The sequence below is a fragment of the Hyla sarda genome, chromosome 1 (genome assembly GCF_029499605.1).
Source record: "Hyla sarda isolate aHylSar1 chromosome 1, aHylSar1.hap1, whole genome shotgun sequence".
Lineage (NCBI taxonomy): Eukaryota > Metazoa > Chordata > Amphibia > Anura > Hylidae > Hyla > Hyla sarda.
Window position 1 is genome coordinate 278,762,882 of NC_079189.1, and position 15,549 is coordinate 278,778,430.

A 15,549-nucleotide genomic window follows, 5' to 3' on the forward strand; every position below is an offset into this window, starting at 1 on the left:
ATGCTTAAATGCACAGTATAAAGGGCGAGAAGCTGTAAACGGCCATCCTAAGCTGAACGCGCCTGCTCTCGTCAGATCGCAGACTGCTACCCAGCTTAGGGCCCGGTAAGTACCAGCATGGGAAACTGGCTGGGAATCCCAGGTGTCGTTGACATTCTGTTCTGTTGCCGCCATCCGCTCCGATTCCGAAAAGGATTTATTGATGCTTAAATCCACAGTATACAGGGTGTGAAGATGTCTACGGCCATCCTAAGCTGAATGCGCCTGTTCTCGTCAGATCGCAGACTGCTACCCAGCTTCGGGCCTGGTAAGTACCGGCATGGGAGACTGGCTGGGAATCCCGGCTGCCGTTGACATTTTGCTCTGTTTCTGCTCCGATTCCGAAAATTATTTATTGATGCTTAAATCCACATTATACAAAGTGTGAAGCTGTCAACGGCCATCCTAAGCTGAACGCGCCTGCTCTCGTCAGATTGCAGACTGCTACCCAGCTTAGGGCCCGGTAAGTACCAGCATGGGAGACTGGCTGGGAATCCCAGGTGTTGTTGACATTTTGCTCTGTAGCCGCCTTCCGCTCCGATTCCGAAAAGGATTTATTGATGCTTAAACGCACAGTATAAAGGGCGTGAAGCTGTCTACGGCCATCCTAAGCTGAACGTGCCTGCTCTCGTCAGATCGCAGACTGCTACCTAGCTTAGGGCCCGGTAAGTACCAGCATGGGAGACTGGCTGGGAATCCCAGGTGTTGTTGACATTTTGCTCTGTAGCCGCCTTCCGCTCCGATTCCGAAAAGGATTTATTGATGCTTAAATCCACAGTATACAGGGTGTGAAGCCATCTACGGCTATCCTAAGCTGAATGTGCCTGTTCTTGTCAGATCGCAGACTGCTGCCCGGCAAGTACGGGCATGGGAGACTGGCTGGCAATCCAAGGTGCTATTGACATTTTGCTCTGTTGCCGCCTTCCTCTCCGATTCCGAAAAGGATTTATTGATGCTTAAATGCACAGTATAAAAAGCATGAAGCTGTCAATGGCCATCCTAATCTGAACGCGCCTGCTCTCGTCAGATCGCAGACTGCTACCCAGCTTAGGGCCCAGTAAGTACTGGCATGGGAGACTGGCTGGGAATCCCGGGTGCCGTTGACATTTTGCTCTATTGCTGCCTTCCGCTCCGATTCCGAAAAGAATTTATTGATGCTTAAATCCACAGTATACAAGGTGTGAAGCTGTCGACGGCCATCCTAAGCTTAACGCGCCTGCTCTCGTCAGATCGCAGACTGGTACAGATCTTAGGGCCCGGTAAGTACCGGCATGAGACACTGGCTGGGAATCCCGGCTGCCGTTGACATTTTGCTCTGTTGCCGCCTTCCGTTCCGATTCCGAAAAGGATTTATTGATGCTTAAATGCACAGTATAAAGGGCGAGAAGCTGTAAACGGCCATCCTAAGCTGAACGCGCCTGCTCTCGTCAGATCGCAGACTGCTACCCAGCTTAGGGCCCGGTAAGTACCAGCATGGGAAACTGGCTGGGAATCCCAGGTGTCGTTGACATTCTGTTCTGTTGCCGCCATCCGCTCCGATTCCGAAAAGGATTTATTGATGCTTAAATCCACAGTATACAGGGTGTGAAGATGTCTACGGCCATCCTAAGCTGAATGCGCCTGTTCTCGTCAGATCGCAGACTGCTACCCAGCTTCGGGCCTGGTAAGTACCGGCATGGGAGACTGGCTGGGAATCCCGGCTGCCGTTGACATTTTGCTCTGTTTCTGCTCCGATTCCGAAAATTATTTATTGATGCTTAAATCCACATTATACAAAGTGTGAAGCTGTCAACGGCCATCCTAAGCTGAACGCGCCTGCTCTCGTCAGATTGCAGACTGCTACCCAGCTTAGGGCCCGGTAAGTACCAGCATGGGAGACTGGCTGGGAATCCCAGGTGTTGTTGACATTTTGCTCTGTAGCCGCCTTCCGCTCCGATTCCGAAAAGGATTTATTGATGCTTAAATCCACAGTATACAGGGTGTGAAGCCGTCTACGGCTATCCTAAGCTGAATGTGCCTGTTCTTGTCAGATCGCAGACTGCTGCCCGGCAAGTACGGGCATGGGAGACTGGCTGGCAATCCAAGGAACTATTGACATTTTGCTCTGTTGCCGCCTTCCTCTCCGATTCCGAAAAGGATTTATTGATGCTTAAATGCACAGTATAAAAAGCATGAAGCTGTCAATGGCCATCCTAAGCTGAACGCGCCTGCTCTCGTCAGATTGCAGACTGCTACCCAGCTTAGGGCCCGGTAAGTACTGGCATGGGAGACTGGCTGGGAATCCCGATTGCTGTTGACATTTTGCTCTATTGCTGCCCTCCGCTCCGATTCCGAAAAGAATATATTGATGCTTAAATCCACAGTATACAAGGTGTGAAGCTGGGCGTGGCCTGGCAGCCGAAGCGCATGGTCGCATACTAGGAGAGCTCCGTGTTACAGCCTGCCATAGCGACTATTCCACAGCGACATACCGCTCAGACCTCTCTGAAAAGATACTCTAATTCCTCCTCATCATGCCGGCGAGGAGACGAAAGCCTATCAAGGTCGGTAACCTGGCTAAATTTCACTTTGTGCCGCGAGCGGCGGCGGAGCAAGATGGCGCCGGCGGCCTGCTCACCTCACAGACGGCTGCACGATCCTCGCGCTCTCAAGCACAAGGCACCGGAGGGTCCCCACTGCTGAACCGGAGATCCACCTCGGACTCAGCTCTGCATGCTTCTACCTTGTCTCTACCGCAGGCGGCAACGGAGCGCGGCCCTTCCCCACGTGGCGAAATCAACAGGAATGGCGCAGCTGGAAATGGTGAGCGGCGGGCCTCGGTGGGATCTCCAGCCTCTCTCCCTGCAAGCTCCCCTTCTCAGAGCCCAGCAAAGCAGCGTGCTAGATTGGAGGAAGCAGGCGAAAGGAGAGAGGTAGGAGCTTGGGACACTGACATACAAGGGGAAATTGATATTGCAGATCCCCTGGCCTCAATCCCGGTTAATAATCAATCTCTTACTGACACCACTCTTAAAGATATGCTGCTGCTGCTGCGTACCTCTTTCCAGCAGGATATTCATAGGCTGATTGCCCCTATAAAAGCCTCTGTGCTGGACATTGGGAATAGAGTGGATCACATTGAGCAAAAGTTTGAGGAATTTGCGGATTCGCATAATGCCCTTATAGATCTAAGAGATGGGCTGGAGGATGAAGTTACAACGCTTAAACTTAAAGTTGCTGACCTTGAAGATCGTAGCCGACGCAACAATGTGAAATTGCGCGGCATTCCAGAAACGGTTGCACCAGCTAATATTTCGGACTATGTCCATTCAATTTTGCAGTTGGTCTTGCCTGATTGTACAGCACAAGAACTCACCATAGACAGGGCTCACAGGGTCCCAAGACCTAGGCACCTGGACGATTCCATCCCCAGAGATGTCCTGGCGAGAATTCATTTTTTCCATATTAAGGAACGGTTTATGGAATATACTCGCCGCCATGATGGCCTGCCGGCACCCTATCAAAAAGTCGCTGTTTATGCAGACCTTTCTGCAGCAACCCTACAAGCCCGTAGAGCGTTACTCCCGGTGACCTCTACTCTACGCAATGCAAAGGTTATGTATAGATGGGGATTCCCAGTGCGCCTGCTAATTAGACATGAGAACTCTCTACATGTAGTGCGCAGCCTAACAGAAGGCGAAGACCTGTTGAAATCTTGGGGACTGACTCCAGTATACCCGTCTGACTTTCTAAAATCTTCCAAGCCTCCAACTCGCATGAAGGACTGGTCCACAACCTGAGGTCTGATGTGATGTCCGCTAACCCAGTTGGAATGCGGGCTCCTGTGTTGTGATCAGGGTGCTCGGTTACAGTGTGGACTCGAACCCACACAATCTGTCGGATAGCTGTGGCTTCGGCAAGCTATCCTATTTGTTTTTTCTTATGTTCTTAGTATACTGTTCTATAGTTACATGTTATTTAAACAGTGGTGCTACTATCATAGATGATCTACTAGAAGTATTCTGTGTCATTAGGGCGGGCGCATGCTGGCTGGGAGATGCGCCTTGCCTTCCCGATATTCATTATTTGCTATGGTATATTGCATATTGGATTGATTTATTATTATGGCCATAACTATTGCAAGTCTAAACGTGAACGGTTTAAATGCACCACATAGACGTACATACTTATGGAAGGAAGCACAATTGCTCAAATGTGATATATTTTGTGTCCAGGAGACGCATCTGCTCGTCAGAGATGCCTTTCGTGTGCACCATCCAGCTTTCTCACATGTTTTTCATTCTCATCACAGCTCCAAAGCTAGAGGAGTAATGATCGCGATCAAAAATACAGTGGCATTTACACTTCATGATGTCGTGGCTGACCCATACGAAAGGTACGTGATTCTTCGTTGCACCATTAATGCCACCAAATTAACCTTAGTCTCTCTGTATGCACCTAATCAGGGGCAACTTCGCTTTTTGAACCGATTGATGGGAGTGGTTGGTAGGATGGCCTGGGGTCCTTTAGTGCTCTGTGGGGACTTCAACACTGTCTCAGACCCCTCTCTAGATTCTACGTCTTCTTCTCGTTTTCTTGCAAATTCTCTTTCCTCCTTTCTAGCCTCTAAGGATCTTTATGACATTTGGAGGATTCACCATGCTACAGATAGATCATTCACCTTTTTGTCGGGAGTGCATAACACGTACTCTCGAATTGACCTCTTCCTTGTAGATAGAAACCTTATTGAACATTCCCTACACTCAGAAATTACCACTATAAAATGGTCGGATCATGCGGCCATTACATTACAAATAAAAGATAGTGTATATCCCCCCAAGTCCTATGCTTGGCGCAACAACCCCTATCTGTGGTCTCATCCGCAATTTGCAGACCATTTGCGGAAGGACATCACAGACTACTTCCAGAGGAATAAGCTCTCAGTGACGGATTCCATACTATTATGGAACTGTCACAAGGCGGTCATAAGGGGCTCTTGCATCAAATATGGGTCTTCACCTTGAAACAGTATCTGCTTTGAGACGCGATTTGAAATGTCTTCTTTTGGCGTCTTATGAAAAATCGCATCGGAAGTTGGGGGCTAGATATTACTCTCAGGATAACAAAGCAGGTAAATTGCTTGCTAGCCGCCTAAAACAGAGACAAGCAAAATCTAGAATCCCCTTTTTGCTTTACCCTACCACAAATGAAAAATTATACACTCCCTCTGATATAGCGAATGGCTTTGGGGCCTTTTATTCCCATCTGTACAACCTGAAGGATACCATCCCGACTCCCTCTGATCTCACTTCCTCTATACACTCCTATCTTTCCCGGCTCCAGCTTCCCTTGCTTTCTGTCACTCAACTTACAACTCTCAACCAGGACATCACAGAGGCAGAATTAGCTAAGATTATTAAATCATTGCCAATAGGGAAAGCACCGGGACCGGACGGGTTCGCCTCTTTATATTATAAAGCTTTCAGTGACTTATTAGTACCTTACTTGGTGGGGTTCTGCCGCTCGGCAATGAAGTCAGGTGAATTTCCTAAGGAAAACCTGGAAGCGATTATAACCACTCTACCTAAGCCGGGGAAATCCCCAGATAGGCCGAAAAATTTCCGACCTATCTCGCTATTGAACCAAGACCTGAAAATTTTCGCAAAATTAATAGCTAACCGTTTATCGGTTGTTCTGCCGTCTTTGGTACATACAGATCAGGCTGGGTTCGTTGCTGGGCGGCAGGGTTCAGACAACACTAGGAGACTCTTGAACATTTTTTATCATTTGGAACGTGTCTCTGAGACGGCGGTAGTTCTTGCCTTGGATGCTGAGAAGGCGTTTGACCGGCTCCGCTGGTCGTTTGCCTTCTCGGCCCTGTCTCAGATGGGTCTGTCGGGCAGCATTATGACAGCCATCAGGTCACTGTATTCCCAACCCACAGCCAGGGTACTCGCCAATGGGGTACTGTCTGATTCTTTCGCCATTACTAATGGATCCCGGCAGGGATGTCCCCTGTCACCCTTGATATATATATTATCGATGGAACCATTGGCACAATCAATTAGGCTTGATGATAGGATACTGGGTATATCTATAGGGCAGGACATTCACACCATATCACTCTATGCAGATGATGTTATTCTGTCTGTAGCAGATCCTGAAATATCGCTGGCAGCGGTAATGGATAGTATTGAACATTATGGCAACTTATCTTACTATCACTTGAATAACGCAAAAACTCAGGCCTTGCCAATCAATGTCTCCCACACCCTCTTGTCATCCTTAAAGTCCAGATATCTGTTTGATTGGTGCTCTAAGAGCATTCAATATTTAGGCATTCAGCTATCTTACCCCACCAAGTTACTGTACTCTGAGAACTACGAGAAATTACTGGTCACTATAACATCTGATATGGAGCGTATGGCTGTAGCTGAGATATCATGGGTAGGGAGGGTGGCCACTTTTAAAATGTTCCTGTTGCCCAAATTTCTTTATCTTTTCCGCACTCTGCCTATTCTTCTCCCATCTGTCTTCTTTTCCAAGGCCCACAGAGCACTATCCGCTTTCATTTGGAAGGGTCGTAAACCCAGGCTGTCCTCTAGCATCCTTTCTAGGTCTACGAATCGCGGGGGCTTAGGCTCCCCTAACCTACACTTTTACTATATCTCTACATTGGTATCTATGATGAAGAGTTGGTGGTGCAACGAACGATTCCTGCCATGGCTAGCTATAGAAAGCGTCTCTGTACTCCCCTTTACACTGAAAGACGTATTATTGGCTCCCTTTTGGAATATTACCCCTCCCTCTCTTATTAATCCACTTGTAAAGGCTTCTTATATCGCCTGGAACTATTTTATCTCACACTCTAATAATCCAGTTAAAGCTATAATAAATGATCTGCCGTTATCTTTTATACAGGCTAACATACCGAATATAGATTTAGCTGTATGGACCTCTAAGGGTATCTCTCATGTACGACATATGTTGGTAGCGGGTTCGTTGATGTCATTTGACGCTCTGGCTGCTAAATTTCATTTACCTAAACATGATTTTTATAAACTCTTACAAGTAAGACATTTTCTACAGACCATACAGCTTTCTTCGGAGGATTTAGACAGCTCAGCTATCCGCCTCCTATCCTCTCCTAGAGGGGGGCTTAAACAGTTTTACAATGCCTTGCAACAACGGTTAGCTGATAGTAAACCGTACCCCTTAAGGGTATGGGAGAGGGAAATGCATATGTCCTTTTCTTTGAGTACATGGGAGAGGGCCCTTTCTTACACACATAAGGCCTTTCAATGTTCATCCCACATGGAATCCGCCTTGAAAACTGCTCTACGCTGGTATCATACCCCGGATAAGCTAGCTTATATGTATTCTGATGTATCTGATAAATGCTGGCGTGGATGTGGCATGAAGGGCACACTCTTCCATATACTTTGGACGTGTCCTAAGGTTCAACCCTTTTGGACGGCGTGTGTACATCTATTAAGAGAAGTGATTGGTAGGGGAATACCATGGTCTCCGCAATCTGCTTTGTTGTTTTTAAATATATCATCAATACCGTGCAAACAGCGCGACTTTTATTGTATAGTTTGTATAATAGCAAAAACGGCCATAGTGAGCCACTGGAGATCAGATGTCATTCCCACTACGGAATCGCTGATAGCGAAAATCAATACCACGTATTCATACGAGAAAATCTTAGCATTGGGACTAAACAATTATACTAAGTTTAACAAGAGATGGTTAGCCTGGAAGAACTCACCCTTTTGTATAGACATATAGGACACATAGACGCTTTCTAATTTCAAGAGTTTATTTACCGTTCACTTATGCAGCACACACAGAATATATTGCTAATGACTTATAATATTATGGCACTGAGTACACAATTAATAATCCAAAATACATGACTGTGGATGAGTAAATTTAGATCATCAATGAATGTGATGTCTATCGTTCATATTCAAGTACCACTGTAGGTTGTTTTTTTTTGGTTCAAACTGTTTGACAGATACCCACTGCTTTCAATAATTGATAGCTATGTGAAACTAGATTGAATTTGCAGTGTATTTATGAGGTATGAGATCGATGTTTAACTTCTAATGCAAATGTTTGTAAAAATTTTTTTTTAAATTTAATAAATATGATTTACAAGGTGTGAAGCTGTCGACGGCCATCCTAAGCTTAACGCGCCTGCTCTCGTCAGATCGCAGACTGGTACAGATCTTAGGGCCCGGTAAGTACCGGCATGAGACACTGGCTGGGAATCCCGGCTGCCGTTGACATTTTGCTCTGTTGCCGCCTTCCGTTCCGATTCCGAAAAGGATTTATTGATGCTTAAATGCACAGTATAAAAATCATGAAGCTGTCAATGGCCATCCTAAGCTGAACGCGCCTGCTCTCGTCAGATCGCAGACTGCTACCCAGCTTAGGACCTGGTAAGTACCAGCATGGGAGACTGGCTGGGAATCCCGGGTGCAGTTGACATTTTAATCTGTTGCCGCCTTCCGATCCAATTCGGAAAAGGATCTATTGATGCTTAAATCCACAATATACAGGGTGTGAAGCTGTCAACGGCCATCCTAAGCCTGAACGTGCCTGCTGTCCTCAGATCGCAGACTGCTGCCCGGCAGATACCGGCATGGGAGACTGGCTGGCAATCCAAGGTGCCATTGACATTTTGCTCTGTTGCCGCCTTCTTCTCCGATTAATAAAAATATTTATTGATGCTTAAATCCACAATATACAAGGCGTAAAGATGTCAACGGCCATCCTAAGCTGAACGCGCCTGCTCTCGTCAGATCGCAGACTGCTACCCAGCTTAGGGTCCAGTAAGTACCGGCATGGGAGACTGGCTGGGAATCCCGGGTGCAGTTGACATTTTGCTCTGTTGCCGCCTTCCGCTCTGATTCGGAAAATGATTTATTGATGCTTAAACGCACAGTATAAAGGGCGTGAAGCTGTCAACGGCCATCCTAAGCTGAACGTGCCTGCTCTCGTCAGATCGCAGACTGCTACCTAGCTTAGGGCCCGGTAAGTACCAGCATGGGAGACTGGCTGGGAATCCCAGGTGTTGTTGACATTTTGCTCTGTAGCCGCCTTCCGCTCCGATTCCGAAAATAATTTATTGATGCTTAAATACACAGTATACAAGGTGTGAAGCTGTCGACGGCCACCCTAAGCTTAACGCGCCTGCTCTCGTCAGATCGCAGACTGGTACAGATCTTAGGGCCCGGTAAGTACCGGCATGAGACACTGGCTGGGAATCCCGGCTGCCGTTGACATTTTGCTCTGTTGCCGCCTTCCGTTCCGATTCCGAAAAGGATTTATTGATGCTTAAATGCACAGTATAAAGGGCGAGAAGCTGTAAACGGCCATCCTAAGCTGAACGCGCCTGCTCTCGTCAGATTGCAGACTGGTACAGATCTTAGGGCCCGGTAAGTACCGGCATGGGACACTGGCTGGGAATCCCGGCTGCCGTTGACATTTTGCTCTGTTGCCGCCTTACGCTCCGATTCCGAAAAGGATTTATTGATGCTTAAATCCACAGTATACAGGGTGTGAAGATGTCTACGGCCATCCTAAGCTGAATGCGCCTGTTCTCGTCAGATCGCAGACTGCTTCCCAGCTTCGGGACTGGTAAGTAGCAGCATGGGAGACTGGCTGGGAATCCCGGGTGCAGTTGACATTTTGCTCTGTTTCTGCTCCGATTCCGAAAATTATTTATTGATGCTTAAATCCACAGTATACAAAATGTGAAGCTGTCAACGGCCATCCTAAGCTGAAGGCGCCTGCACTTGTCAGATCGCAGACTGCTACCCAGTTTAGGGCCCGGTAAGTACCAGCATGGGAGACTGGCTGGGAATCCCAGGTGTTGTTGACATTTTGCTCTGTAGCCGCCTTCCGCTCCGATTCCGAAAAGGATTTATTGATGCTTAAATCCACAGTATACAGGGTGTGAAGCCGTCTACGGCTATCCTAAGCTGAATGTGCCTGTTCTTGTCAGATCGCAGACTGCTGCCCGGCAAGTACGGGCATGGGAGACTGTCTGGCAATCCTAGGTGCTATTGACATTTTGCTCTGTTGCCGCCTTCCTCTCCGATTCCGAAAAGGATTTATTGATGCTTAAATGCACAGTATAAAAAGCATGAAGCTGTCAATGGCCATCCTAATGTGAACGCGCCTGCTCTCGTCAGATCGCAGACTGCTACCCAGCTTAGGACCCGGTAAGTACTGGCATGGGAGACTGGCTGGGAATCCCCGGTGCCAATGACATTTTGCTCTATTGCCGCCTTCCGCTCCGATTCCGAAAATAATTTATTGATGCTTAAATCCACAGTATACAAGGTGTGAAGCTGTCGACGGCCATCCTAAGCTTAACGCGCCTGCTCTCGTCAGATCGCAGACTGGTACAGATCTTAGGGCCCGGTAAGTACCGGCATGAGACACTGGCTGGGAATCCCGGCTGCCGTTGACATTTTGCTCTGTTGCCGCCTTCCGTTCCGTTCCGAAAAGGATTTATTGATGCTTAAATGCACAGTATAAAGGGCAAGAAGCTGTCAACGGCCATCCTAAGCTGAACGAGCCTGCTCTCGTCAGATCGCAGACTGCTACACAGCTTAGGGCCCGGTAAGTACCTGCATGGGAGACTGGCTGGGAATCCCAGGTGTCGTTGACATTTTGTTCTGTTGCCGCCTTCCGCTCCGATTCCGAAAAGGATTTATTGATGCTTAAATCCACAGTATACAGGGTGTGAAGATGTCTACGGCCATCCTAAGCTGAATGCGCCTGATCTCGTCAGATCGCAGACTGCTACCCAGCTTCGGGCCTGGTAAGTACCAGCATGGGAGACTGGCTGGGAATCCCGGGTGCAGTTGACATTTTAATCTGTTGCTACCTTCCGCTCCGATTCGGAAAAGGATTTATTGATGCTTAAATCCACAGTATACAAAGTGTGAAGCTGTCAACGGCCATCCTAAGCCTGAACGTTCCTGCTCTCCTCAGATCGCAGACTGCTGCCCGGCAGTTACCGGCATGGGAGACTGGCTGGCAATCCAAGGTGCCATTGACATTTTGCTCTGTTGCCGCCTTCCTCTCCGATTAATAAAAATATTTATTGATGCTTAAATCCACAATATACAAGGCGTGAAGATGTCAACGGCCATCCTAAGCTGAACGCGCCTGCTCTCGTCAGATCGCAGACTGCTACCCAGCTTAGGGCCCAGTAAGTACCGGCATGGGAGACTGGCTGGGAATCCCGGGTGCAGTTGACATTTTGCTCTGTTGCCGCCTTCCGTTCCGATTCCGAAAAGGATTTATTGATGCTTAAATGCACAGTATAAAAAGCATGAAGCTGTCAATGGCCATGCTAAGCTGAACGTGCCTGCTCTCGTCAGATTGCAGACTTCTACCCAGCTTAGGGCCCGGTAAGTACTGGCATGGGAGACTGGCTGGGAATCCCGGTCGCAGTTGACATTTTGCTCTATTGCTGCCTTCCGCTCCGATTCCGAAAATAATTTATTGATGCTTAAATCCACAGTATACAAGGTGTGAAGCTGTCGACGGCCATCCTAAGCTTAACGCGCCTGCTCTCGTCAGATCGCAGACTGGTACAGATCTTAGGGCCCGGTAAGTACCGGCATGGGACACTGGCTGGGAATCCCGGCTGCCGTTGACATTTTGCTCTGTTGCCGCCTTCCGTTCCGATTCCGAAAAGGATTTATTGATGCTTAAATCCACAGTATACAGGGTGTGAAGCCGTCTACGGCTATCCTAAGCTGATTGTGCCTGTTCTTGTCAGATCGCAGACTGCTGCCCGGCAAGTACGGGCATGGGAGACTGGCTGGCAATCCAAGGTGCTATTGACATTTTGCTCTTTTGCCGCCTTCCTCTCCGATTCCGAAAAGGATTTATTGATGCTTAAATGCACAGTATAAAAAGCATGAAGCTGTCAATGGCCATCGTAAGCTGAACGCGCCTGCTCTCGTCAGATTGCAGACTGCTACCCAGCTTAGGGCCCAGTAAGTACCGGCATGGGAGACTGGCTGGGAATCCCGGGTGCAGTTGACATTTTGCTCTGTTGCCGCCTTCCGCTCCGATTCGGAAAAGGATTTATTGATGCTTAAATGCACAGTATAAAGGGCGTGAAGCTGTCAATGGCCATCCTAAGTTGAACGTGCCTGCTCTCGTCAGATCGCAGACTGCTACCCAGCTTAGGGCCCGGTAAGTACTGGCATGGGAGACTGGCTGGGAATCCCGGGTGCCGTTGACATTTTGCTCTATTGCTGCCTTCTGCTCCGATTCCGAAAAGGATTTATTGATGCTTAAATCCACAGTATAAAGGGCGAGAAGCTGTCAAAGGCCATCCTAAGCTGAACGCACCTGCTCTCGTCAGAGTGCAGACTGCTACCCAGCTTAGGGCCCGGTAAGTACCAGCATGGGAGACTGTCTGGGAATCCCAGGTTTAGTTGAAATTTTGCTCTGTAGCCGCCTTCCGCTTCGATTCCGAAAAGGATTTATTGATGCTTAAATCCACAGTATACAGGGTGTGAAGCCGTGTACGGCTATCCTAAGCTGAATGTGCCTGTTCTTGTCAGATCGCAGACTGCTGCCAGGAAAGTACAGGCATGGGAGACTGGCTGGCAATCCAAGGAGCTATTGACATTTTGCTCTGTTGCCGCCTTCCTCTCCGATTCCGAAAAGGATTTATTGATGCTTAAATGCACAGTATAAAAAGCATGAAGCTGTCAAAGGCCATCTTTATCTGAACGTGCCTGCTCTCGTCAGATTGCAAACTGCTACCCGGCTTAGGGCCCGGTAAGTACCGCCATGGGAGACTGGCTGGGAATCCCAGGTGCCGTTGACATTTTGCTCTATTGCTGCCCTCCGCTCCGATTCCGAAAATAATTTATTGATGCTAAAATCCACAGTATACAAGGTGTGAAGCTGTCGACGGCCATCCTAAGCTTAACGCGCCTGCTCTCGTCAGATCGCAGACTGGTACAGATCTTAGGGCCCGGTAAGTACCGGCATGGGACACTGGCTGGGAATCCCGGCTGCCGTTGACATTTTGCTCTGTTGCCGCCTTACGCTCCGATTCCGAAAAGGATTTATTGATGCTTAAATCCACAGTATACAGGGTGTGAAGATGTCTACGGCAATCCTAAGCTGAATGCGCCTGTTCTCGTCAGATCGCAGACTGCTTCCCAGCTTCGGGCCTGGTAATTACCAGCATGGGAGACTGGCTGGGAATCCCGGGTGCAGTTGACATTTTGCTGAGCGTAAGGCGGCAACAGAGCAAAATGTCAACGACACCTGGGATTCCCAGCCAATCTCCCATGCTGGTACTTATTGATGCTTAAATCCACAGTATACAAGGTGTGAAGCTGTCGACAGCCATCCTAAGCTTAACGTGCCTGCTCTCGTCAGATCGCAGACTGGTACAGATCTTAGGGCCCGGTAAGTACCGGCATGGGACACTGGCTGGGAATCCCGGCTGCCGTTGACATTTTGCTCTGTTGCCGCCTTCCGTTCCGATTCCGAAAAGGATTTATTGATGCTTAAATGCACAGTATAAAGGGCGAGAAGCTGTCATCGGCCATCCTAAGCTGAACACGCCTGCTCTCGTCAGATCGCAGACTGCTACCCAGCTTAGGGCACGGTAAGTACCAGCATGGGAGACTGGCTGGGAATCCCGGGTGTTGTTGACATATTGCTCTGTAGCTCTGTAGACATTTTGCTCCGATTCCGAAAATTATTTATTGATGCTTAAATGCACAGTATACAAAGTGTGAAGCTGTCAACGGCCATCCTAAGCTGAACGCGCCTGCTCTCGTCAGATCGCAGACTGCTACCCAGCTTAGGGCCCGGTAAGTACCAGCATGGGAGACTGGCTGGGAATCTCAGGTGTTGTTGACATATTGCTCTGTAGCTCTGTAGACATTTTGCTCCGATTCCGAAAAGGATTTATTGATGCTTAAATCCACAATATACAGGGTATGAAGCCGTCTACGGCTATCCTAAGCTGAATGCGCCTGTTCTTGTCAGATCGCAGACTGCTGCCCGGCAAGTACGGGCATGGGAGACTGGCTGGCAATCCAAGGTGCTATTGATATTTTGCTCTATTGCTGCCTTCCGCTCCGATTCCGAAAATAATTTATTGATGCTTAAATCCACAGTATACAAGGTGTGAAGCTGTCGACGGCCATCCTAAGCTTAACGCGCCTGCTCTCGTCAGATCGCAGACTGGTACAGATCTTAGGGCCCGGTAAGTACCGGCATGGGACACTGGCTGGGAATCCCGGCTGCCGTTGACATTTTGCTCTGTTGCCGCCTTCCGTTCCAATTCCGAAAAGGATTTATTGATGCCTAAATGCACAGTATAAAGGGCGAGAAGCTGTCAACGGCCATCCTAAGCTGAACGCGCCTGTTCTCGTCAGATCGCAGACTGCTACCCAGCTTAGGTCCTGGTAAGTACCAGCATGGGAGACTTGCTGGGAATCCCGGGTGCAGTTGACATTTTAATCTGTTGCCGCCTTCCGCTCCGATTCGGAAAAGGATTTATTGATGCTTAAATGCACAGTATAAAAAGCATGAAGCTGTCAATGGCCATCCTAAGCTGAACGCGCCTGCTCTCGTCAGATCGCAGACTGCTACACAGCTTAGGGCCCGGTAAGTACTGGCATGGGAGACTGGCTGGTAATCCCGGTTGACATTTAGCTCTATTGCTGCCTTCCGCTCCGATTCCGAAAATAATTTATTGATGCTTAAATCCACAGTATACAAGGTGTGAAGCTGTCGACGGCCATCCTAAGCTTAACGCGCCTGCTCTCGTCAGATCGCAGACTGGTACAGATCTTAGGGCCCGGTAAGTACCGGCATGGGACACTGGCTGGGAATCCCGGCTGCCGTTGACATTTTGCTCTGTTGCCGCCTTCCGTTACAATTCCGAAAAGGATTTATTGATGCCTAAATGCACAGTATAAAGGGCGAGAAGCTGTCAACGGCCATCCTAAGCTGAACGCGCCTGTTCTCGTCAGATCGCAGACTGCTACCCAGCTTCGGGCCTGGTAAGTACCAGCAAGGGAGACTGGCTGGGAATCCCGGGTGCAGTTGACATTTTGCTCTGTTTCTGCTCCGATTCCGAAAATTATTTATTGATGCTTAAATCCACAGTATACAAAGTGTGAAGCTGTCAACGGCCATCCTAAGCTGAACGCGCCTGCTCTCGTCAGATCGCAGTCTGCTACCCAGCTTAGGTCCTGGTAAGTACCAGCATGGGAGACTGGCTGGGAATCCCGGGTGCAGTTGACATTTTAATCTGTTGCCGCCTTCCGCTCCGATTCGGAAAAGGATTTATTGATGCTTAAATCCACAATATACAGGGTGTGAAGCTGTCAACGGCCATCCTAAGCCTGAACGTGCCTGCTCTCCTCAGATCGCAGACTGCTGCCCGGCAGTTACTGGCATGGGAGACTGGCTGGCAATCCAAGGTGCCATTGACATTTTGCTCTGTTGCCGCCT

At 48.6% G+C, this 15,549-nt stretch overlaps 3 pseudogenes; all 3 read left to right on the top strand.

Annotated features, from left to right (window-relative positions):
* The first annotated feature begins 10,585 nt into the window (after positions 1-10,585).
* Positions 10,586-10,705, top strand: LOC130345311 (5S ribosomal RNA; annotated as a pseudogene).
* Positions 10,706-12,178: 1,473 nt separating this feature from the next.
* Positions 12,179-12,298, top strand: LOC130352745 (5S ribosomal RNA; annotated as a pseudogene).
* Positions 12,299-13,824: 1,526 nt separating this feature from the next.
* Positions 13,825-13,944, top strand: LOC130334766 (5S ribosomal RNA; annotated as a pseudogene).
* The last annotated feature ends 1,605 nt before the right edge of the window (positions 13,945-15,549 follow it).